We start from the raw sequence: 24,173 nt of genomic DNA, 5'->3' as shown, positions 1-24,173 counted from the left end.
GCAATTGCACGCAGAGGAGGGAAAAGCCACCACTTGGGTTGCCACATCCATAGTCCCAGAGGTGCAAGTCTTTCTATTTTGCATATTTGGGGGGAGGGAAATAACCATCTAGCATGACCACAGCCACTTCTTACTTTAAGATGAAAAAAAGTAAATTTTCACAGTTGTTTACAGAATCATCTCTTTCTTAACTTGATTCTTTATTACAATGAGAATAGCTACGTAAATTAATTTTCTCCTCCACACCATTACAGATAATTTACCTACAGAAGAGGAGCATTCAAGATCATCATTCTAAAAGTGAATTGTAAAAAAAGAAAATTAATGATTTCCTATATGGGTTAGAAATATTTAAAATTTTAGTTTTACATTGCTTTTAATAGTACATATTTATATTAAATATATGTCTGACTTATCAAGTTCCTCCCCTGAGATTTAGCTGTATTATTAATGTCCTTTTTCTTCCTCTTCCCACTTCCCCCTCCTTTTTATTAAAAAAAAAAAAAAGGAATCCAGCTTTCTCTAGAAGTTTGCTCTTCAGCCTCTCCTCTCCCATTCCTGTGGAAGAAGGATCCCACTGCAAAGGAGTGATTCCAGGCAAGACCCCACTGCTGGAGCCCAGGTAGTCCTTGGAGGGTTACAGTCTCAGACACACACTCACAGGCAAAAACCTCAGGTCAAAGGATCTAAGAGAAGGGCTAACAAATCACTTGTCTTTATTATGTATATTAGTGTCAGGTTACTTAGGATCTGACTTAAGAAAAAAAAAAAGACTGAAGTATTTCCATTAAAAACACCTAATCATCTGATTACTCTGGGCTCAGTAATTGTTCAAGTGGCAGGAGGCAGCCCCAACACTTAGCACTGGGAGTTCCGACTTTCAAGTATTTGGTTTGGGGTAAAAAAGCAATCTTTCAGGTTCCCATTAAGGTGTATGTTGGGATGAGGGCGAGGGAAGGGTCTCAGCGAGGGGTGAGCGCGCGGGCAGGTTGCCCCCCGCCCCTGCCTGGCACGCCCCTGGCACTCCCCTCCTCATTTGACCGAGAGTTCCCACCGACGCACTGGCGGGGAGACGGGAGGAAGCCGAATATAAATTTGTTCCGAACACTCCCTGAGTCCGAAGGCCAGGTCGGGGACAATGGTGATCGTGGGATCAGCGGGATGCAGGAGGGCTGGGCGCAGGGAAAAGTCGAGAGAGGACTGGTGCTTTCGTCTCCTCACACAGCAAAACAAGTCCTGCAAATGAATCGTTCCTTCCCGATCTTTCTTCCCCATTAATAATCCATTTCGAGATTAGCGCAGACGAAGGGGATTAAAACAACAGATACATGTAAATATGAAATAATATTGCAATCGACACTGGAGGGAGGAAAAACAATTCTTTAGGGTTTCTTTGAGTAAAACTGCCTCCCTCAGGATTCCCTCCACCCAGTCAGGGTAAGAAGATGCACTTTTGTTTTCCAATTTCCTTCAGCCAGGACCTGGTGACGGTCCCCCTCTTCACCTCACAGTCTGTCAATTTCCTCAACTTTCACAGCAGATTCCACCCCCCCCCCCAACCCCCCAAGCCCCCAGCTCCGCTTGCCGGCCCAGAAGCCCAAAGAGATACAATGTTTCTGCCCTTGAACACACAGGCTGTAGAAGGAATTCGAATTTGGCCACAGCTAATGATTTTTTTTTTTTTAAAGCAAATTCTGTTTATTTTGTACCATGTGGAGAAAATTTAAAAAAAAGGAAACTATTCTCGTTTTGAAAACGGAATTGATCTTTCATCTAGAGGAATTATTTCAACCCTGGGCTGTTGCGCAGGAGGTGGGCAACTTCTTTTAGAGTTGCAAGCAAAGGGTGATAAAGGAGACCCCTGGATTGGGGTGTGTGTGGAGGGGGGGGGCGGCAGGGGTCCAAGCCAAGCCAAACGGTTTTCTCACGTGCAAACTTGCAATCCAATCCATTCGGAGTTGAGCCTAGGATAGGAGGGGAAAATCTATTAAAAAAAAAAAAAATCAGGAGCATCTCTCAGAGAAACCCTTTTCAACAAAATCAAGGACCAGAGAACCTCAGACCGACCCTAACGTTCCTGCTGTGAGGCCCGCGGGCTATGGAATCACGCACGTCACCTGGCCCCAGCAGGGCGGCCAGCTGAGGGGGTTCTTTTTATTTTATTTTCCTTTATTTTTTGAAGTTAAGGCTGAATCTCGGCTTCAGTGCTTTTGCCAACGTCTCCACTGACAGGAACCAGCAAACTTCAGGACTCAAATGAGCGTCTTAATTTATTGATGCAAAACAGGTCTGATTGTCGCCCCCAATTCTCGGCGCGCTCGGTCCCCCACGCCCCCAGCTTCGGTCCCTCCATTTGATCTCAGGGTAAGGCCCCGCCGAACGGGCGGAGGAGCACGTGGGGGGGAGGGGAGGGTCGGTCCCCGCCCGCCCTCCCCCGGACCTGTCCCCGCCCGCGAACCCCGCGACCCCCGCCCCGCCGCCGGGTCAGCTGACCTGGGTCGCTAGCTAGCTTGCTCCCCGCCCGCCGCCCCGTTTCCGGTCCCCGGGGTCCGCGAGCTGCGCAAGGAGCGGGAGCGGCCGCAGCCGGGAGGTGATGCTGGGGGCTGATTACCATGAGAAAGGCTGTGCCTGGAAAAGCCTCCTCCACGCGACTGTCAATCTCTCTAAGGGAGGGGGGGGGCGGGGACGGAAAGGGGCCCTGTAGGAGTCACCAGAAAACTTGGAGTAAGTTGGATGCGACGCAGGCCCGAGGAGGTGGCTTTCGCCTCAACTTGGAAGGCTGTGGCGTTAAGGGCGCGGACGCCAGCAGCCTCGCCAGGGAATTAAAAACCCAAAACCCTTCCTTTCCTCCCTCCTTCTTGCCCTCCTGTCAGCCCTCCCAGCCCTTTATCCTTATTTTCTTGAAATTCTTTCCCAATTGCATTTCCTACGTTCTCTTTTCTTTTGATCTGATTATCTTCCTTTTGCCATCTCTTGTTTTGTTTCTTAGCATCCCCTCCTCTCTCGCTCTGATTCTTTTGTGCCTCCTTTAAGGGTCCAGATTTATCATTTAGTTTTGAAAACACAGTGTTTAATATGTAATTAATCTACCAGCGGGAGGTCAGGGACGCCTTAACTAAAATAACTCCCTGGGTCATCAAGTTCACCAGGTGTCAGTGCCAAGTAAATCATAATCATAATCATAAATATAAATCAATAGCTTAGTAATCAAATGGTTTCTTATTCTGAATTGTATCAGCTCAAACTGACTTTTTAAAAGATACAACCTTCCTGGAAAAATTAATAAAATAGTTGACACAGGGAAATTATTGACAATTAAAACTGTGAAAAATTTTCATTTACAGTGATATTTTAGCAGTGCTTAATGGACTTTAGGAGTTATAATAGGTAATTTAAGGAAACTTAAACTGTGCTTTATCTTTTAATGTCTATTCACAAAGTGTAAAAAATTCCCAAGGCACTCTCCTCCCCACTCTCCTCTCTCCACTTCGGAGAGAAACATCATGTTTATTTTGTACTTGCTAAACACATTCACAACTTGAGTTGTTGGGTTGGTTTCTTGGCCAGGTTGACCCCTTCCCTGGCAGGTGAGTGAGCATGGGGCCGTGTAGGTCATGAATGTGGCTATGTTTTTTGTTTTCCTTATTTTTTTTTGCTTTTTGTTCATTTTGAGCACATTTGTTGTTACTTATTAAAATTCAGAGTTTGTACTTGTTTACAATTTGTTTACTTTGTTGCATTTTTAAAACTTGTTAGAAGTCAATTGAACATGTATATTAAGCCCCTTTTTAGGCCAAGAAAAATGAAGATGCATTAGAAAGATGCCTTTTATGCTTCATAATTATTAATTGACATTTTATGATGAATAATTAATCATTTGAATAATTTTGGTATCTCTGATCTGAACACATATTTGCATATCTAATGCTTGATTTTAACTGTGTTTTTTTAAAAAGAATTCATTCTCTCAGGACAAAGAAACAAAGTAACATTCTAATGTAAAATTTCTCTTTAACATTTGTGTAAGTTCATTGAATTGTATTATTCTTTCTAGATATCCATAAAACTTCTTAACAATTTGTAAACCACTTATGTAGCAATCACATACAAACATGTGACAAAACTACAATTAATTAGGAAAAACAATGCCCTATGTAAAATCAATTCGCTGTCCTCCCCAAATGCAGAGATGTGCACTAATTATGCACCATTTTTTCATACTGGGATTTGATCATTGAACTTCTCGGTTGTCTATTTATACAGGTCAAAAGTGGATCATTGAGGCAGTTGACAAATAATTAAGACGTGGTACTTAAGGTAATTTTACATTATTTTTTTTTTACTTATTAGTATGTGCACTGGTGTAAAGTTATTTCAAAATGATCACGCAAATATATCCCTGGAATTTGTATATCCCTATGTCAGTTGAAGTTCAAAGTATCTATTTTGGATACTAACAGTGCAGATGATTACCTGTATGATTACAGGCAATTTTCTCTAAATTTGTCTGCTTATCAACAATGTGGGTACATTAATAGTGTTCATTCCTTAGGGCTTTTATTGAGAATTCAATGAAGTAATACATGAAACGTCATTATGGTGTAGCTTTATTGTTATAATGAAAAATTGAAAAAATAATGTGGAACATACAGATCAATTAAAGACGGTATAAATTAATTTTGACTACCAAAAACAACTATTTAACTTTTAGTATCATTCATAATTTTCCTATTGAGAGATGAGTACTATGTCATTAAAGTGAAGAAATAAAATGGAAAACATCATAAGATTTATGGCTGGTTTATGATTCTTTAGACCTGTTCAAAGGATGTGTAGCCACAGACGTGAGAATAAATACAGTATTTCTTTATTATGTTAGTTCAGCAGTTAATTTATTGTATTCAAGATGGTCATAATTTGGTTATAAATATCAGACTTCTTTTAATCCAAGTGTTTAAGCTTGAAGTTTCTCATGTTCTTCAGTAACATGAGTAATACTGTCTTTGAGTGTAAGGGTTAAATGTGCAAAAGCTCAGAAGCGGTCTTGAGTAAGAATTGTGAGAAAAAAAAAAAAGGCAAACTTACAAATTTGGAGACCAGGAATTTGGCTGTCAGACCGTTATTTGCTGTCAGACCATTCATAATGAACTGAACATTCCCTTTTGGAATTGTAGTTATCCTGGGGTTTGTGCTAATTCCAAGTACCTATAGTGGGGGAGAAAATCAGTTTATTAAATGGAAAATGAAATTCCCTAGCCTCTTAAATATCCACAAGGCCAGATTTTCTTTTTGATGCAAAAGCTGAAAAATCAATGCAAATGCTAAGGGGAAAAAAAACTATTGCGATTTTTAATCCCAACACTGATGGCTTTTTGTTGTTGTTGTTTTCTCTGACTCCTCAAAACACTGAAAGTGTCCCTTAATTGTTTCCTGTCTCTAAGGACCCATTCCGTGCTCCTCATAGGTCAAAGCCACCAAAAGGGCCATTTGGACATCAGACTAGGGGCTCAGAGTGACCTGTACCTTTTACTTTTTCCCTTTTTGAAGGGAAATGGGACCAGCAATTGTTTGTACCTACAGATTGTCTGGTGACCTGGAAATAGCTTCATACTGCTTTGTGGTCTTCTTTAATAGTCCTTATTCTGTTAAGAGGTCAAAGTTATAAACTTTGTACTCTACTCAGTTCTAATGTACTATTCGGGGGTGATTTCTTTTTTTTCCAGTTATTTCAGATACTTAAATGTAAAAACCTTCTTCTCAAAAATGATCTTCTTCATGATAATCACAACTCTGAAATGGTAATAGCTAAGGAAAAAAACCCAAACCTGCTTCTCTATGCCTGGCAGTTTTAGATGTGACCTAGAGAAAATTGATGACTTTCTCTAGAATTTAAGTGTCTGGTTCTGTGTGGACCTTTGAATGTGTCAGGTCCATCTTCGTGGCCAAGGCCAGGCACATCTCACTCAGTGTCATCTCACCTTTCGAGATATACTTCTGAACCGCTTGTGCCCACCCACCCTGCGCCCTGCATTATGATTGCCTTCCAATCTTCCTGGATGAGTGGGTTACTCCTTGTGTTTCCACGTATGGCTTATTTTGCCTTTTGGACCTAATGCTTCGGCTCATTTTTCTAGTTACAACGTTGGCTCAAGTCAAACACTCAGGTCAAATGCTTTCTCTAGCTTTGTTGTCTGTTGCTTCACAGTTCAGTTCGGTCTTCTCTCCAGGACCCCCAGCTCAGGGAAAGCTCCCATGCGTGGGTCCCTTCTGGCTCACCCTGACCCCAGTGTTGCGCCCAAGCACAGGACAAGTCAGTGATGAAGATCATGAATAGTTTTTATTTTCTGTACAATTTCTTTTGTCACTTGTTGAGTGCAAACTGAACATCAATGTATTTGACACTAGCTTCTTTATATTCTCCTCAATGATAGCATATTATAAAGGCAAAGATACAAATGTTAAAATTAGATGAATTGGATTTGATTTCATGCATTTTGTGTACTAATTATATATTGAGAACAAGATATTAAACTCCTGTGAACCTCATTTTAAAAATGAGCAAAAGAGGGGCACCTGGCTGGCTTGGTTAGTAGAGCACGTGACTCTTGATCTTGGGGTTGTGAGTTCGAGCCTCACGTTGGGCATAGAGATTAATTAAGAAAAATAAAAAGAGCAAAAGAACACTTAGATTTAAGCTAGTTGTGGTGAAAAAAAAATAACAATATATGTAAAATGTCTGATTCAGGACAGGCATATCAGTACATAGGAAAATCTGGGACCTATCAATACATAGGAATTCCTGGGTAGCTCAGTCTGTTGAGTGACTTCTGATAGTGGCTCAAGTCACGATCTTGCGGTCATGGGTTTGAGCCCCACATTGGGCTCTGTGCTGAGCTGCTGAATGCAGAGCCTGCTTGGGATTCTCTCTCTCCCTCTCTCTCTGACCCTCCCCCACATGTGCACACATTCTCTCTCTCGAAATAAAACAAACATTTAAAAAATACATAGGAGTTTTTTCCCATGAATTACCTGAAAAACATGAAGTTAAGTTATAAAAAAGTAGAGTAGATGTAGCATATGCTTAATTATTATTATAATTATTTTATTGTTATTTAATTGTTTTAACTATTTTATGATTTACTAGGAATAATTTAACTGGTTCTTTCATTGTACAGAAATCAATGCTCACTGATAACAAAGTTAGAAAACTACCATGGAATTTCTCAATTTGTAGTGGGAAAGGTCAGGTGTTCATGATAATAAACATCACGATACTAGCCCCTGAGACTCCATTTTTCACATGGCCATTTGTCATTGTAAGGAAAAATATTTTCCCACCTCATTCTCTCCGTATGACCTGGCATGGGAGGAAGTAGTCTTGTAGCCAGCTTAGCATGGCCAGGAAGTATCAGAGATCCTATTTGTGCTAGGTAAAAAGAAGAGGCTCTTAACACCGTCCAAAGCTCTTTACTGACCCTCACCCAAACTTCAGAAGATTGAAGGGATTGCGGAGTGGGTAGAAGGGATGTAATAGCACTGAGAAATTTTCCTGCAATATCTTCTTCCCATCCCTCCCAGTCAAGTGCTGAAACATCTACCTAAAAAAATGAAAATAAAAGTAAGACTACGTATGTAGCTCAGACATTGCTTCACTCTCCTGCCTGTAAATCTGGGAGTAGGGTTGTGTCAGCAGGCCCTGGCATGATCTACTGTGTATGTGACTTTTCTACCCCATGCCCTAGAAAGGAGGGCGTCAGGGGAGGACTGGGCCGTGGACACAGGGACAGAGCATATTTTTCTAGTGGTTCTACTACTGTGCAAACCAGGCTTCTTTCTCTCTCTCTGGAACTGACTTTGCCACACACACACACACACACACACACACACACACACACACACACAATCTGTTCCTATTAGGTTTTTCCTTGGCCATTGTGGAACCGTAAGTATGGCTCCTTGGCAAAGGGGTATTTTTTCTGGGTTGAGGGAAGCTGGTATTTCTATTGTTCTTGGCACATGGCTAATACCCTTCTAGACAAGAGGGACACAACAAAACTGAATGTTCACAGAAAATTCTTGGCCTTTCAAAACAAGAAGGAAAAATTAAAACCTCATTCTTTTAAAGCTTAATTTATCTATCTCATAAGTATTTGGAATTTCAGTTTAGAGAAATCAGCATGATCCTGACGTGTATTATTACCTACTATCATCTGGCATTTATATAGGATATTGAAAAGTTATTTACAATAGTTTGCCATGGTCATTAGGTAAAGATGATCTCTACTTCTCTAGGGAGAGTTCTTGTGTGCTTGAGGAGAATGTTCAGGATTGGGTGAAGTATGTTTTGCAATTTGAAATCACTTTGAACTTTGGATTTGGGGCAAAGTAATGTGTTTTATGATACTGAAGCAAAACCATCACTTGGAAAATTTTTTGAAGTTTATTTATTTTGAGAGAGAGAGAGTGAGGGAGCAGGGGAGAGGCAGAGAGAGAAAATCCCAAGCAGGCTCTGCACTATCAGCATAGAACCTGACATGGGGCTCGAACTCATAAACGGTGAGATAATGACCTGAGCTCAAATCAAAAATTGGCTGCTTACCCAACTGAGCCACCCAGGCACCCCATCACTTGGAAATTTTTAATCGTTGCTTCACTTAGGATCTTTAAACAGTAATTTATTTGACAAAGGAAGATGATCTACCCCTGATGTATCTTTCCCGATCCCCTAAGACAGTGCCTGTTATATAGTAAATATTTGTTGTCTTTTGTGGAATCTGCCGTTCATTAAAAAGCTTTAAAGGGAAGTAAAGTGAGCTCCTGTTTCACACTTGTAACGGCTTGAGATGAGCACGAGCATAGATGAGGGTAGCAGGCGGGGACCATGGACACTTAGACTCACACACTTCCTTTTTATCAAGTTAGGCTGGCTTATTTCCCTTCCGCTGTATCAGCTTTACACGTGGCCTCAGATAAACGAAGGAGCATATGCAGAATTATGTGTATATATTTGTCTTTCTCTTTAAATGGCTCTGATGAGCCTTCTCGTGGTTGATTTTTAAGTAAATATATTAAAATTTAATAAGAGGTTTTCTCTGAAAAAGGAAAGAAATCATAAGGAGGAAATGGACCGGACTAGTACAAGTATGATTTGCTTATGCCGCCAAGTGTGAAGTTGCACTTGAGAATAAATGATCTCCTTACCTGCTAACACCACACAAGAGCTGAAGAAGGAAAACAAAGAAGGTGTAGGGTTGTGTTTTGTTTCTCCTTTAAGTAAACGAACAGGCTCCATCAGCACAGGGGTAGATGATTTTCCTGCCAGGAGTTTCATTTTCACGTAGAACAGTAACTGGTTGCTCAGAAGTCCAGAGGTGAAAAGTATGAGCCCTATTTACAATGCTTTGCTTCTCCAGTACCCTTCCCTCTCTCTTCTTCCTTCCCCTTCAGGTCCTATTTCTCAGGGCCCTCACCTCCTCTTACCCTTGTTTTGGTGTTCTCTGCTGAGAGGAAAAACTATCTTTCAAAGTTAGCCTTGTCCACAGCCTTCAACAGGCTTAGCTTTTTAAATAATAAGCTATGATGCTAGGATTAGAAATTTCCACTATATTGCAGAAAACTGCCCAGAGGAAACAGAATGCTTACGTGAAATATTATAAGGAAGGCCAGTTCAATACTGTTGCTGTCTGCCTTGTGCCTAGCATAGAGCTTGGTGGCTGAGAGGTTCTGAATAATGTCTGCCGAATGAATGGATGTTTGCATGCATGAATACTGTATAAAAAAAGCCAGACGTAAGACAACAGATGCCATTTGTGCCACATGGCAAATAGGAATTAAAAGGTATTAACGTAGGCACAAAAATCACCTGTGGTCATAAACAGGAGTCTGGCATTATTTTCGAGTTTTGAGTATTTTATTTCCAAAATGAAATACTGAAATCATTTGCCAAGCAATAGAGATATAACAGTCCCTCAGTCACTCACTTGCAAAGGAAATTTTCAATACAAATAAAGTCATACATATTTATACTAGGGTAATTCAAAATAACTTCCTCACATAAGCACTGCTACGTTCAAATAAAATCTTGCCAACACTTCTGAGTACATTGCTTTAAGAAAAAAAAAAATGCTCCCTGTAGCGTCCGAACTATTTAAAAATCTTGCCAGCTTCTTCAACATACATCAGTTATCTCTCTTTAAATCACTGACAAGAATTTAAAAACTGCTTCATCAGAACAACTGTTACCCTTTCTCATACTCTAGTTAGAACCTGATCTTCTAAAAAAGACCATATTTACAGCTTCTTTTGAAATTTTGAAACCATTTGGCTGATATGTTTTTGCTACATTTTCTTTCCCTGATTTAATTACTGGGGACATTTGCATGAAAACAGGAGGACAGAGACATAAGATTTTTGTCTTATGAGTTCATCTGTTTCTGATGCTTATTCCCCACCTGAGATCAGTGTTTGTTTTATTATAATTGGGAATCCAGGAGCAAGATTAGAAACGAAGTTGTTGGAAATGAAATAAAGTTCAGAAATAGGGATATGGGAGGCTAAGAGATTGTGGATGGTATGATAATGAATTTTCTTCTAGGTTACTTATTTAAGAATAGTCCTCAAGTCAGTGACATGTGGCGTGTTATTGAAAAGGTTAAAAAACCAAGGAGCTTAAGGAACTGGGTTGTTTGTGCTTACCCTAAGAAAACCACACTCAGGCAGCCACTACTCTGTCACAGATGCTAAGAAGCATCGGAGAAAATAGTGAAGGAGGCGAACCCAGGTCATATAGGAAGTCTAGACATGGCCACCGGAAGTGAGGAAGGAGATAAAGCCGAACGGCCCACTAATTCTGACCACCTTGCAAATGCTTGTGATTTTTCACAGGAGAATCAGAGAAGACTATCGGGAGGAATTCAGAACATCTTCACCTGGATTTTCATGGGTATGTAGAAATGTACATGGTCAGAGCTGAAGGGATAATCTAACTTTTGACTTTCTCCTATATTCTGCAGCTTATTGAAGGGCACAACTGTCCATCCCAAGTCTTCCAAGCCTAAATCCTGGGGTGACTTTTAACTCCTTTTTAAAAGTTTTTTAAAAGTTTATTTATTTTTGAGAAAGGGAGAGAGAGAATGCATGAGTGAGTAAGGGAGGGGGGAGAGAGAGAGAGAAGGAGGGAGAGAATCCCAAGCAGGCTCCATGCTGTCAGCAACAGGAGCCCTCTGTGGGCTTAGACCCACGAACTGTGAAGTTGTGATCTGAGCCGAAATCAAGAGCCAGACGCTTAACCCGCTAACCCACCCAGGTGCCCCTTGACTCTTTTCTTAAAAAAAAAAAAAAAAAAAAAAATCCATATTTAATGAGTCAGCAAATGCTAACGATCTTAACCTCCACAAGTTCCTGACATGTGCTCACGTTTCCCAAATCCTCCACACTTTCATCTTACCCTATTTCAGGTACTCGTCATCTCTTTCCTGGAACGCTGTGCCCACCTCCTGACTGGCTTTCCTGTTTCCAGTCTTTCCTCCCTCGTATCTATTCTTCATCACCGGTATGAGTCATTGATCTGCAACAACATCTATCTGACTGTGTCACCACTGAGCCTACAAACCATCAGCAGTTCCCAATGACATGACTCTGGTATTCCTCAAACTCAGCGAACCTCAGAGATGGACCCCTGAGGGTGGGTGTTTAAATATTTATGAATATTGTTTTGAAATGATAACCTTTCAATTTAAACTTTGTACCTCTTCCATAGTTTTGGATAAAATCGAGAATCAAGAAACCGGGCCAGTTTAATCCTGCCTGTCCCCACGGTTTGAATACTGCAGCATTTCTTATGCCTATGCCATAAACCACAGGTTCTTTAGCCAAGCATATGAGGCTCTCTTGGGTGGAACACATTCTCTTCTTCATTTTCGTCTCCTGCCAATCTTCAAAGGGCACATTACCCTTTTGTACTATTGCTTGTATTTCCCCTTAAACAAGCCATATTATTTCCAATGTTAGGGCCTTTGCACCTATGCTTTTTACTGGGAGTATTCTCTCCTTTCCCTTCATGTGGCTGACTTGAGCGTTCATTCTTTAACTCAGCTCACATGTCATCTCGATCTCCTAGAAGTCTGAGGCTGGCTCTTCTGTGTCCTCACAGCACTTCACACTCTGCACTGCTGTGTTGCCTTTATGTGTCTTCTTTCAACTAGAACAAGGCTTCTCTGAGGCCAGGGACACTGCCTCTTTCATCTTTATACTCTCGTCTGGTCCGAATGTTCTATCTCCCAGAATCGATTTATTGAAGGCCTAATTCCCAATGTGATGGTATGTGGAGGTGGGGCATTTGGGAAGTAATCAGGTTGAGATGAGGTCATGAGGGTGGGTGCCCAAGGTGAGATTAGTGCCCTTGTAAGAAAAAGGACACAGAGAGCTTGCTGTCCCCATGCACAGTGGCTGTCTACAAGGTAGGAAGCCAGTTCTCACCAGGAAGTGAATACACTGGCACCTTGATCTTAGAATTCCCAGCTTTCAGAGCCATGAAGACTAAATGTCTATTGTTTATGCCACGCAGTCTATGGTATGCTGTATAGTAGTCTGAGCTAAGGCATACCCTCGACTCCTAGTAAGTATCTGGCACACGGTGGACACTTAAAAGTACATTTTGAAGTGAACGTGAATGTCATGGTAGGAGCTGATTTTCACTGCTGAACAAAGAACACCAAGCACACGCATGTTCTGCAGATGATGCATTTAGCCACAGGAGCAACGCAGCTTCCCTGCACTTCATATTAACAGGGGGCCCCCCCAATCGTAAAGGTCTCATTGTAGTTTGCAATGACTTGTATTTAGATTAGACAAGCATTTGTGAAAGTATTCGAATAAAAATAACTTTCACATGTAAAACATTTTCAAATTTCAAAGCTTTTGCATATGTATTATCTTCACTTGATCCTTACAATAAACTTTCAAGGTTGGCAGATATTATTATGCCCCATTTGGAAAAGGAGGAAATTAAGATTTTGATGGAGTCAGATGAAATAAACCCATTTTGGAAGCCCCAAGTATGTTTCAGATATGGAATCATCTTTGTGAAACTGGCCAAGGGCAAATTTAAGTACTCTTTTGTGAGAGGTGAGGAAACAGAGTGTTGAAGGGACTGGCTCAGAGTCATAGCAGAGTGCCATCAAAATGGAGTTGAATTCTGCCCTGTGACTTAGCTTAGTTCTGATACATACATGTACAAATATGTGTACACATTAGAAAGGGAGCCTTGGTTTTAGGAGAGCAACCTGAAGAAATTTTTTCTCTTCTCTTCCATAACTGGTTTGTCACTTGTCTTTAGTACATAAAGGCACCAAGTCATAAACAGTTGGTCAAGAGAGTGGTTTGGGAACAAAATTGGAAAATTATTTGGGTTTATTTGAGATGGGAGAGTAGGGGCAGCCGGGATCATATAGATACTGAACATTGAAAAATAATTTTTTCCTTTTGTCATGAAGTCACAAAATTATTAGTTTTAAGTAAAGATAAGGAGGCTAGCTCAATATATTCTACCTATAGTTTTCTGGACTTTTTGCTGATGAATGTGAAGCCCAAGAAAAGGTATATTTATTATAGTTCTGTTGTTGAATGAAAATGCTACTTCCAGTAAGGGGCTGTCTTTTCCTTCTGTTTACTTAGAATTTTATAAAGCAAAGTTGGCAAATACTCTTTTGAAGGGAGAAAAACTTCACATGTTAAGATGGTAGATAAAAACATATTATTTGTGCTTCAATTCTCTCTTGAGAGGCCAGTAATACAAACTAAATTCTGTATATACTATGAAACAACAACTGAATGCAAAGATATTTATAATCTTCCTCCTACCTACCCCTAGACATTGGTTAAATGGTTTTTGAAAGTGTGCCCTTATGTGTAAATATGTTAAAGTTTAATTTTTCTTTTTAAGGTTTATTCATTTTTCAGAGACAGAGAGAGACAGAGCGTGAGCAGGGGACGGGCAGAGAGAGGGAGACACAGAATCGAAATAGGCTCCAGGCTCCAGGTTCCGAGCTGTCTGCACAGAGCCCGACACAGGGCCAGAACTCACAGACTGCAAGATCATGACCTGAGCCAAAGTTGGATGCTTAACCGACTGAGCCACCCAGGCACCCCAATAAGTTAAAGTTTAAATGTGTTTACTAATGCATCAGGATTATTGGCCAATTAATAAATTCAAATATGTGATGGGGCACTTCATGTCCTAAACAAATGAACTGCTTGACAATTACACACGTGTATCACATATTTATTCATTCAGCAAATGCTTACCAATTCCCTACTATGTGTTGGACTCCATGCCGAGAATAAGGATACAGACCTAATCGTTGCAGGCTGGCAGGGAAGACAGATTGTGCGTGATGAATGCTATTGGGAATACAGACAGCAGGCCATCCAGCCAAATGATAGCTACAAAATAAAGTGAAGGCAAGAGTAGATCTTCCTAATGCACAAAAGGTCAGGTCTTTGAAATCCATTAACCACCACTGAAATTAGTTTAAATCACCTGTGACATGTTATAACCCTTCCAGGCTGGGCTAAAGGCATGTTGGGACCTCAGAGCAGGCTCGGAGGGAGTGAGGAGAAAGTCTAATGTCAGAACTTCAGGGAGGGAGGCCAATGTTTCAACGACAGTAGCTGGAGGGCTTTGATGCACAAAGTTCATGAGAGGCTGACCTCAACATCCAGGGCTCTTTCAGGTGCTCAGTGGCTCTTTTTGCCAAGTATGAGGCAGTACCTCTTACTTTCTGAGGGGTTCTGTTTCAGCGGAAGTAGGACTCCAATCAGCTACTGGGTCTCATGGATAGGCTCTGGTGACTGACAGGAGGCTACTGGTAAGGGCTAGACAGATTATCGGGGGAGGAGCCTTAAACTGGGGTTCAGGCCAGGGCACTTGTTCCAGGAGAGAACCAAATGATGAAATGGGCACCAAAGCAGATACAGTGAATAATCAGAAGGGATTGGGTATTGGGAGCTGCTCCTTATGAGGCTCTAGGGTGTCTTGTGCTCCTTAGGTGTCAGGCTCGGTCTCTCTTTCCTCAGTGCCCTCGTCCTGCCACCACAGCTGCTCTCTCTCTCTTTCTCTCTCTCTCACTTATTGGTTTGTATTCCAATACTATCTGTGATGCCCAAATATTGAGTAAGGCTTCTCTGTACACCAAGAGCAATTAATAGTTTCTGAGTGTGGATTTGGCTTTTGTGGAGACAATATTATTTCAGTGTCAGTTCATTAGAACACAGGTGGTGCCTGGGTTTTCACTGCAAAAGGTATGATGCTTGAAATTTAAACAAATATAAACAAACAATTCAGTATTTTGATTCATTTATTATTAACTGTAATGGCTATAATTTTTTTAGCCTAAAACAACAACAAAAAAAGGATAGCAAAACTATAAAGAAGTCTTTAATTAGTAGATTGTATGAATTTTGTTTCCTTAGGTATCTTTACCCTTTAAAAAAATTTTTTTTAATGTTTAATGAGAGACAGGGATGTGAGTGGGGGAAGGGCAGAGAGCGAGGAGGGAGAGAATCCCAAGCAGGCTCCGCTTTGTCAGTGCGGAGCCCAATGTGGGGCTCCAACTCACCAAACCGCAAGATCATGACCTGAGTTGAAACTGAGAGTCCCAAGAGTAGGTCCTTTAAATGACTGAGCCACCCAGACACACCCCAGGCATCTTTACTCTTAACTTGTGAGAACGAAATAGTACATATGCTTATCTAGTTACCATGTAGGATTAAGTCTTTAGAAATAGACCCAATAGATTTAAGTTTATCATTTGTTTATGTTTTTGCTCAACTTTATTTTTTTAAAACTCACATTAGAGATGGGACTTTATTTTCTGTTTGAATGTAAGTTCATCTTATATCCATGTTTCCAGGTATGCATGTATATGTGTGTGTGTGTGTATTTACTTATATATGCGTATTTATATATGTATTTATGTGTGTGTGTGTGTGTGTGTGTATATATATATATATATATATATATATATACACACACACACATATTTAAAAGTGGATCTACACAGCACATGCTTTAACTCGACCACTTACCACTTGGGCAAATGATTTTAGCCAAGTCCCTTACCTTCATTGGGCCTCAGTTTCTATGTGTAAAAACATAAGATAATAGCACCAACCTAAGGGGACCATGATTTAGAGCAAATGACACAGTGGGATCCAAGTGTGTGTTAATTATAAAGTGCTAAAGCAGGTGCTTGGTATTTATATTCAGATGCAGGTTATGCCCACATCATTTATATTAAAATATGAATGTGTTCAAAAGCTCAACCACTTCCTGAGGCAAGAAATGTGAAATGGCAATGACTAAAAGGGTCAGTGAAACTCTTGGCTTCTAACCAATCCTGTACAAAATCTTTCCTAACCACATATTTTAAAAGATGAGGAAAGATAAAGGAATGAGAACTGCCCTTTTTCTCTAACCCTTAAAATATTTTTTTCTTCCCAAGAAACTGAGCTATAAGAAGCTTGAGGCCTAACTCCAAACTGAAGGTGGTGGTCATGCAAAGGACTGCTTAGAATGTTGTATTTATGAAAGTGAGGTGCCATGAATATGTACTCGTATCAGACAGAGGTGGACATGATCAGAACAAGCTTGTTCACAGAGCCCTTCTCTCTCCTTGGCCATGAGTCACAAAAATCTGACATCTGGATGTGAAATGCTTCCTTGAACAAAAGTTGAAATGCATGTGTGTGTGTGTGTGTGTGTGTGTGTGTGTGTTCAATACGTAAAGGAAGAATGAAATTGAGACACCAAACCCTTTCATTGACTCGAGTTTAGGACCAGATTTTAATAACACAGCTGTCCAGATGTGAGACACTAATGAGAACATAAGGAATTCCTGGATAGAAAAGGGATGGTTGGCCCAATGGCCTGTCTCCTTCAAGTTTATTGCAACACACCTCTCTGTGTTGTCAGCATATCTTCCAACCCCCTTGCCTACATAAACATGTCCAGCTGTCTCTTAAACTCATTTTTACTTTATGTTTCACTCAATGGACTTATTTGGTAATTTGCAGTGTTTTCCATATGCTGGTAGATCTTTGGATGAAGTGGTCCTACATTATCCCTACTTCTTAATTAATTACATGAAATATTTCAGTGACGAAATATAGCAGATACCATTGGAAACTTGGAAGAAATCAAATATACCTACAATGAATTTAGAAAGAAACAAATATAATTTTGCTATATAATTTCATTTTTCTTAAAGATGTGAAGATGTAAGTGGAGAGTGACAAACGTGGGTAAATATAAAAACTTTCTTTCACTGTATTAGTTTCATTAACAAATTTCTTAGCAAGAAGAAAATGCTAAGCTCAGCTGATAAAATAAAGAAAAGGATTTGATGTTTTATTTTCATTGGGGTAAAGCCACATTCCAGATAATATTTTACTTCCTTAATTATGTTAATATTTCAGGCTAACATAAATTTCAGCTGAATTATTCAAAAAGTAAAATCAGTTCTCTGATTCAGTATAGAAACAATTTTACATTAAAACCCTTTTCTCAAAATTTTCCAATTTCCTGAGGACCAGTGGGCTTAGGGTAAATTCTTAGGTTGACCATGGGTCCTTCTGATTGGAAAATACACCTGAAAATTTCCTTTAAGGTTTGATGGGAGCTCACAGAAGTAGAAATAACAAAAGGATGCTGAGGGAAATTAATGAATAATTAGTATATCATTTAGCTGAATATTTCGCATTCTCATTTTTAAATGGCATGATTTTAAAATTATTTCAATACATGTGTGTTGATTTGATGTGTGTGTAACATCAAATATTATGATTAAGTGCCAGTTGTAGTCTTTTATTGACAAATACTTGGGGTGACCAACTTGTCTAGACTCACCCTGGCATTTCCTAGTTTTAGCCTGAAAGTCCCACTTGCTGTGAAATCCTCCAGCTTCTGGCAAACAGGTACTTCACAAACACATATGGGGGAAAAAATCTGCCACTAAGATTTGCTTGGCTTTGGTCTGTATACTCTTCAGACTCTGGGAACCCAAAAAGCAAAGTGTTACGTCAGCATTAAGGATTTTACTCTCTTGTTATAACAGCCTGTGTTAGGGTGTCAGCGCCTTGGTGACTAGGACGAAAGACGATCCATGTGATTTTTTTTTTTTTTAAGCTGTTTCTAAGCTCAGATGCATGATGTTTTCTTTAAGAAAAGAGAGAGAGCGGAAAGCTAGAAAATGTTTAAAAATCAAACCTATTTTCTTCCAAACTTTTCACCCCCAACTTCCTTGCTCTCTGGACACACTGTAACATACATCCTAAATCTAGCACCTTGAACAACCTCCAAAATCTCTGAAGCATAGCAATAGCCTATTGTCCAAATTATGGTAAGGAAAAAAATTATCTACATTGAGTGATTTTAATCTGACTTATGTGCCTCACAGCTAAAGGGATTCTGTGAGTATTTTGCTACTTTTAAATTTGTGGACAGTGACTTCTGAACTTTCTCAAGGAGGAGGTCCAACAAAAGAGCATGCCTGAATCTACTTCTTAATAATTTTTAGCTTCAATGAAACCGTTTACAGGATTCCTCTGCCTAACAACTGCTCTGCCAAGCATTGTATAAAATAGCATTCTGCATGGTTAGATGATCCCATGGAAGGTGACCAAAAGATTTTAAATAGAGAGGAATGTAACCAGCCACTCATCCGAATTTGTACATTTTTCATGTGTGTGCTGTGTCTCTGTGGAAGCGCCTTGTTCAGTGCTCGTGCGTGTGTGTGCATGCGTGTGTAAACACGTAGCATTTAGCTACAGAACAGAATGTGTCACAAATTTCTTTCCTGGTCACCATGCTGCATGACTGATCCATTTCATGTGATGTGTTTAGTATGGTTCATTGCCCACTGGTCTTATTATTTAACAATTTGCATTAAATTGAATTTTCTATTTACAGGTGTAAATGGAAATTTTGGCTTCTGAGAATTTATTATTTGCTGGCCAGAATGTTCTTGGTTGACTTAGCTCTGCCAATACTGGATTGCAGATACCTGGAATAAAGTTTGGGATATTTAATTAGAATATCATCATAAAAGAACTTGTTATTTTTATGGCTAAGCTTGAGCTACCGAGGCCAGATCAGTATCATTAGTCTAGGAGACATTTACCATCACTCTCTAGAGGTTTTTAAAAAACCATGTGTATTTCTTGATGGATCAGGGGAAGTTAAATTAGTGATAATGTGTATAAATTACTCAAAAGTTCAAAAAGCTTGAAACCTTTATCATCTGATATAACATTTTGTTGATAACTGGACATTTCTCACTTTAAACTCTTGGCTTCCCACAGATTCAAGGAGCTAATACTTATTGACTGCGTACTGTTTGCCAGACTCTGACTCCATGCTTTACCTATCTTGTTTCATTAAACCCTGAAAGCATCTTGTGAGGTGAGCACTATGTTTATTACCATTTTACAGGAAACGGATGCTTAAGAAAGATCACAAGCTTGCCTGCACACGTGCCCAGTGAATGGCAGGGTCACTCTGAAGCCTGCTTTCCAGGCCTCTGATGGGTGCAACTCCTCCATATCCATAGTGATCTATGAGATCACTATGTTTCCTTGTTCTCTGGCCCCCTTTCCCATGTCCTGGCTCCCACTTGTCCTCTCAGTGCTTCAGAAGACACTAGCTCCATTCTCTGTCTTGGGCTTTGGACGAGTGGTTCCATTCTTACCCTCTGTGCCTGCCATACTCTTAGTTTTGTGAAGTTTTTGTTTTCAGCTCTAGCATTGGAATGGTCACCAACGTCACTATCTCTACTGGATCTAGCAGAAGTCTGGCCAAACTCCTAGGACATTGTGTGTATGTGTGTGTGTTTTCATATTTTTATTTTTAGTTTCCTTCTCTTTCTTTTTAAAAACAGATTGAGATATAATACACATACCTTATAACTGATCCATTTAAGCCCTCAATTCAGCAGTTTTGGTATAGTCACAGATACATGCAACCATCACCAGCGTCAGTTTTAGAATATTTTTGTCTCCACAAAGAGAAACACTACACCCTTTAGGTCTTACTCCCTCCCTTGATTTCTCCATCTCCCTCAGCCCTAATCGACCACTAATCTACTTTCCATCTCTGGGGATTTGCCTATTCCGGACATTTTATGTAAATGGAATCACATAATACATGGTCTTGTGTAACTGGCTTCTTTCGCTTAACATAATGTTTCAAAGATCCTACATACTGTAGCATGTATCAATGCTTCATTCCTTACTCTGACTGAATAGTACTCCATTGTGTATATCACCTTGTATTTTTCTGCTTGGGTTGTTTCCACGCTTTGGTAATTGTGAATAGTGCTGCTGTGAACTTTCATGTACCAGTGTCTGTTTGAAAATCTCCTTTCAATTCTTTGGGAGTATATACCTAGGGATGAAATTGCTGGGTCTTGAGTCTATGTTGCACTGTAAAAATCATTTTATTTTATTTTAATTTTTTTAAGTGTACTTATTTATTTTGAGAGAGAGTGAGGGGGGAGGGGCATGTAGAGAGAGAGAACCCCAAGCAGACTCCACACTGTCAGCGCGGAGCCTGATGTGGGGCTTGGACCCACAAACCGCAATATCACTACCTGAGCCAAAACCAAGAGTTGGATGCTTAACTGACTGAACCACCTGGGCACCCCTGTTTTTTTTTTTTTTTTAATTTGAGAGAGAGAGAGAGAGAGAGAGAGAGAGAGAGAGAGAGAGAGAGAACATGAGTGGGGGAGAGGGGCTGAGAGAAAGAATCCCAAGCAGGCTCCCCAAGGAGCCTGATGCAAGGCTCAATTCCATGACCCTGGGACCACAACCCAAGCTGAAATCAAGAGTCCGATGCTCAACTGACTGAGCTACCCAGATGCCCCTATGTTACACTTTTTGAGGAACCACTAAACTGTTTGCCACAGCAGCTGTGGAATTTTATATTCCTGTGAGCAATGTATAATGGTTCCAATTTCTCCACAAACTTGCTATTTTATGTTGTTTTTCTTGTTTTTGTCAGTGGTGTTGTTGTTTTTTTTTTTTGTTTGCTTTTGTTTTTTTGATTGTAGCCATTCTAGTGGGTGTTAAGTGGCCTAATATTTAAGATCTTTTAGAGACTTTTCAAGAAAGCTTTATACTTTTGTGTTCTCAAGATTGGTTTATAACTCCCGTAAGTTATTTGTCATCATATCCTATAATCTCTCTCTCTCTCTTTCTTTCTCTGCCTCTTTATCCATTTCTTGAAACCAGAATGGACAGTCTTGTTCCTTTTGTATTTTTCCTGGGCTCAGAACATGCTTGTGCTGGAGTGAATAAAGGCATGGGGTGACTTGTGAGGACAAGGAGTGCTGGGAATCACCATTTCTGTGTAATCCCTTCCATTGTGCCAGACACTGTTGTAGCGCCAACATGTCTTATCTTATTCAATTTTCACAAGAATAGTAAGAACAAGGTGTTAATTTCGCAGAAGAAGAAACAGACCAGAGACAATCTCTTGTCACCCACCTGAGCAGAGCTTGACTTCAGACCCAACCCTCTCTGAATCCAGGACCTGTGTTAATTTCAGGACAATGTGCCACAAGAGAAAAAAAAAAAAGACATGAGAAGGACCATTACTACTCTTATTCTTGTTACTGGGACTACCTCCTCGTATTGGATGCCTCCTGGTGCCATACACCATGACAGCTAAATTTTGGATACCATCAAATCTAATCACTTTAAGAATCTAGTGATTCAGATGTTATTATTATTTGAGAGAATGAAACAGTCACTGAGAAGTTAAGTAACTGCCCAAGAACAAACAGCAAGTAAACCATGAGCTCAAAACTGGGTTGGCTTCATTGCAAAGTGTGGGTACTTCTGTCAATGTAGGAAAATGCATTTAAGATCTGGAAGTTTCACCTAGAAACCTGAGAGTTGTGAGATAAGTCAGGAAATCAGGCAACCAGACTGCTCAATAATTTTTCCAGATAATTTTTCCAAGTACTTTTGTTTTCTTATTTGCTTCCAGTCATGATTTTGGTGGTGTAGATATTCCACTAAATCTACGTATTATGAAAAAAGTACTCCATGATCCTAGAAAAGAATGTTCTGCTTATTGGCTTATTCCCTATTATGTTTTAAAGCATCTTACCTATATAATACATGTAAAATATACTACATCTGATCAAACCATTTTTTTTTTTTAGATTATAGTAGTAATTTGGCTACTCTTGCTTTTAACAATTTGAGCATTCATTCAATATTTATTCCACATAGCCATTTTTTCTTTTACTGTGTAAATCCTACCTGGAGATCTACGAAATACTGGTAAGAGTCTATGGTAAAGATAAATAAGGAATATTATAACTAGCATAGAAGATTTTAAAACTATACTCTGATTTTATGCTAATTTGTAGTCTCTGATTTAAGAGGATTATCCTAGATCACTACTAAGCTGTTAAATGTCGGGAAACCTCTGCATGGCAGTATTTTGGGGCCAGGTGTAAGTGGAAAAGAAGAGGCCTCAGATGACTTTACGTAATTTTGATCAATATGTTTTCTCATTCCCGGTATCCTATTTTGATGTTTCACTCATTCTTCTTGTACCATGCTCTTCATTGCTCTTCATGCCTTTGTCAAGGATTTTTTTTTTAAACAGAGACCTAGGTTACCATTTGGCATATGTCTCCCTTGTCAGTGACATCTTGAAAATTAAAAAAAAATAATACCTCCCTCACATGCATCCATTCAGGCTGGCTGCCTGTAACCGACTGCGCCATGCTTCAAAATGTGTCACCTTATTAAATTCTGCAAATTGTTCTGAACATTGTCTCTATAAATGTTTTGGAAGGACTTTACTGTCAGGTCAGCTTTCTAAGGGCTAGAAATATGTCAAACCTGGCAGCCTTACCTTTATTTAAGAGCCAAAATACAAATAAGTAGATTACAAAGCAATCAATCAATACAGCATTGCAGGATGTTATGGTTGGCATTGACCTCGGAGTTCGGCACCCTCATTTTACAGATGAATAAACTCATCCATAAGCTCTGCAGGAGATGGGGTTCGGCCTTGATTCAGTTACAACTAGCTAACCTTGGACATGCTGCTGTGCCTCAGTTTCCTCATGTGACAGGGAGGAGCTTTCCTTTTGTTAGGTAATCCCTCAGGCATTTTCCTACTTCCAGTTTCTGTGTGTCATGACAAAATGGATTGTATTGATGCATTTCTAGTCCTTAAAAAAGTTTCTTAACTCACACAGAATAACTCTTCTAATCTTTTATGGGGCCTTCTTATATATTCTCTAAAAGTTGGACACATGAGCAATTTATAGTTATTAGGAAAATCGTAACTTTTATTCACTGTCAAAAGAATAAACAGACGAAGATCTTTTCCCTGTTCTGAGCATTTCTTCACTTTTTTCCCTCCCTGGTTTGTTGTTGTAGGGTTGCTTGGGGATATTAGGTTACTGACCTTTGTTTTTCTTTCTACAAGAAGCTTTCACTAAAGTATTTTTTGGGGGGGTGTCGTATAAGAAACAATGACTCTCACATGCAAGTAATTAAATGGATGTAAGGCAAGAAAAAAAGTGGCACAAATTTGAATTGATGAATTTTCTTTCTGGAAACTCATGGAACCTAGTCTGAAAGCTGTGTGCAAGCATGCACGGGCTTTCTGAGAATATTTCCTCTCTTCTGATACACTGAAGTCTCTGGGTGAGTTTAGTTCCCCTGTAAGGGCTGAGCAGGCAAGTTTGGCAAACAATCTAATCTGATATGATGCATGCTTTTCTACTCAACTGTAAAAATCTATTTCATTCAGATATCACCTGCTATTCTTATGGCAAGTCTTTGGAATAGAGATCCTAAATGTGTCAAAAATATGTAATGCATTTATGATAGAAATAAATAGAGACGAGGGTGACTTCAGCTTCCTTTCACATGTGCTGGCCAGCACTTGCAGAATTCAAAGTAGGTTATGTTAGCCTTCCCACTTTCAATGCCTTTATGGATGTGGTGTTTATATACCCTAGATTTTCCAGGGCAGCCCTGGGTTGTAAATATTCTGTCCTGTTGTTCCCATAAGTACAATCATACTTGTCAAGCCATGTGTCATGAGTTTCGGTTTGGAAAATACGGGCGCTGTATGTCCATCAGAG

General features: G+C 39.8%; 1 long non-coding RNA gene across 1 annotated transcript; it reads left to right on the top strand.

Moving 5' to 3' along the window:
* Window positions 1-1,956: 1,956 nt before the first annotated feature.
* Window positions 1,957-23,407, top strand: LOC131503736 (uncharacterized). Its single transcript, XR_009257556.1, has 7 exons — window positions 1,957-2,364; window positions 4,264-4,317; window positions 9,102-9,243; window positions 10,885-10,942; window positions 11,457-11,683; window positions 19,360-19,459; window positions 21,286-23,407. It is a non-coding gene; the product is annotated as an uncharacterized LOC131503736 (long non-coding RNA).
* The last annotated feature ends 766 nt before the right edge of the window (window positions 23,408-24,173 follow it).

This window comes from Neofelis nebulosa, chromosome 2 (assembly GCF_028018385.1).
Source record: "Neofelis nebulosa isolate mNeoNeb1 chromosome 2, mNeoNeb1.pri, whole genome shotgun sequence".
Lineage (NCBI taxonomy): Eukaryota > Metazoa > Chordata > Mammalia > Carnivora > Felidae > Neofelis > Neofelis nebulosa.
The sequence above is the reverse complement of the archived record's forward strand: the minus strand, read 5'-3'. Positions and strand labels throughout refer to the sequence as shown.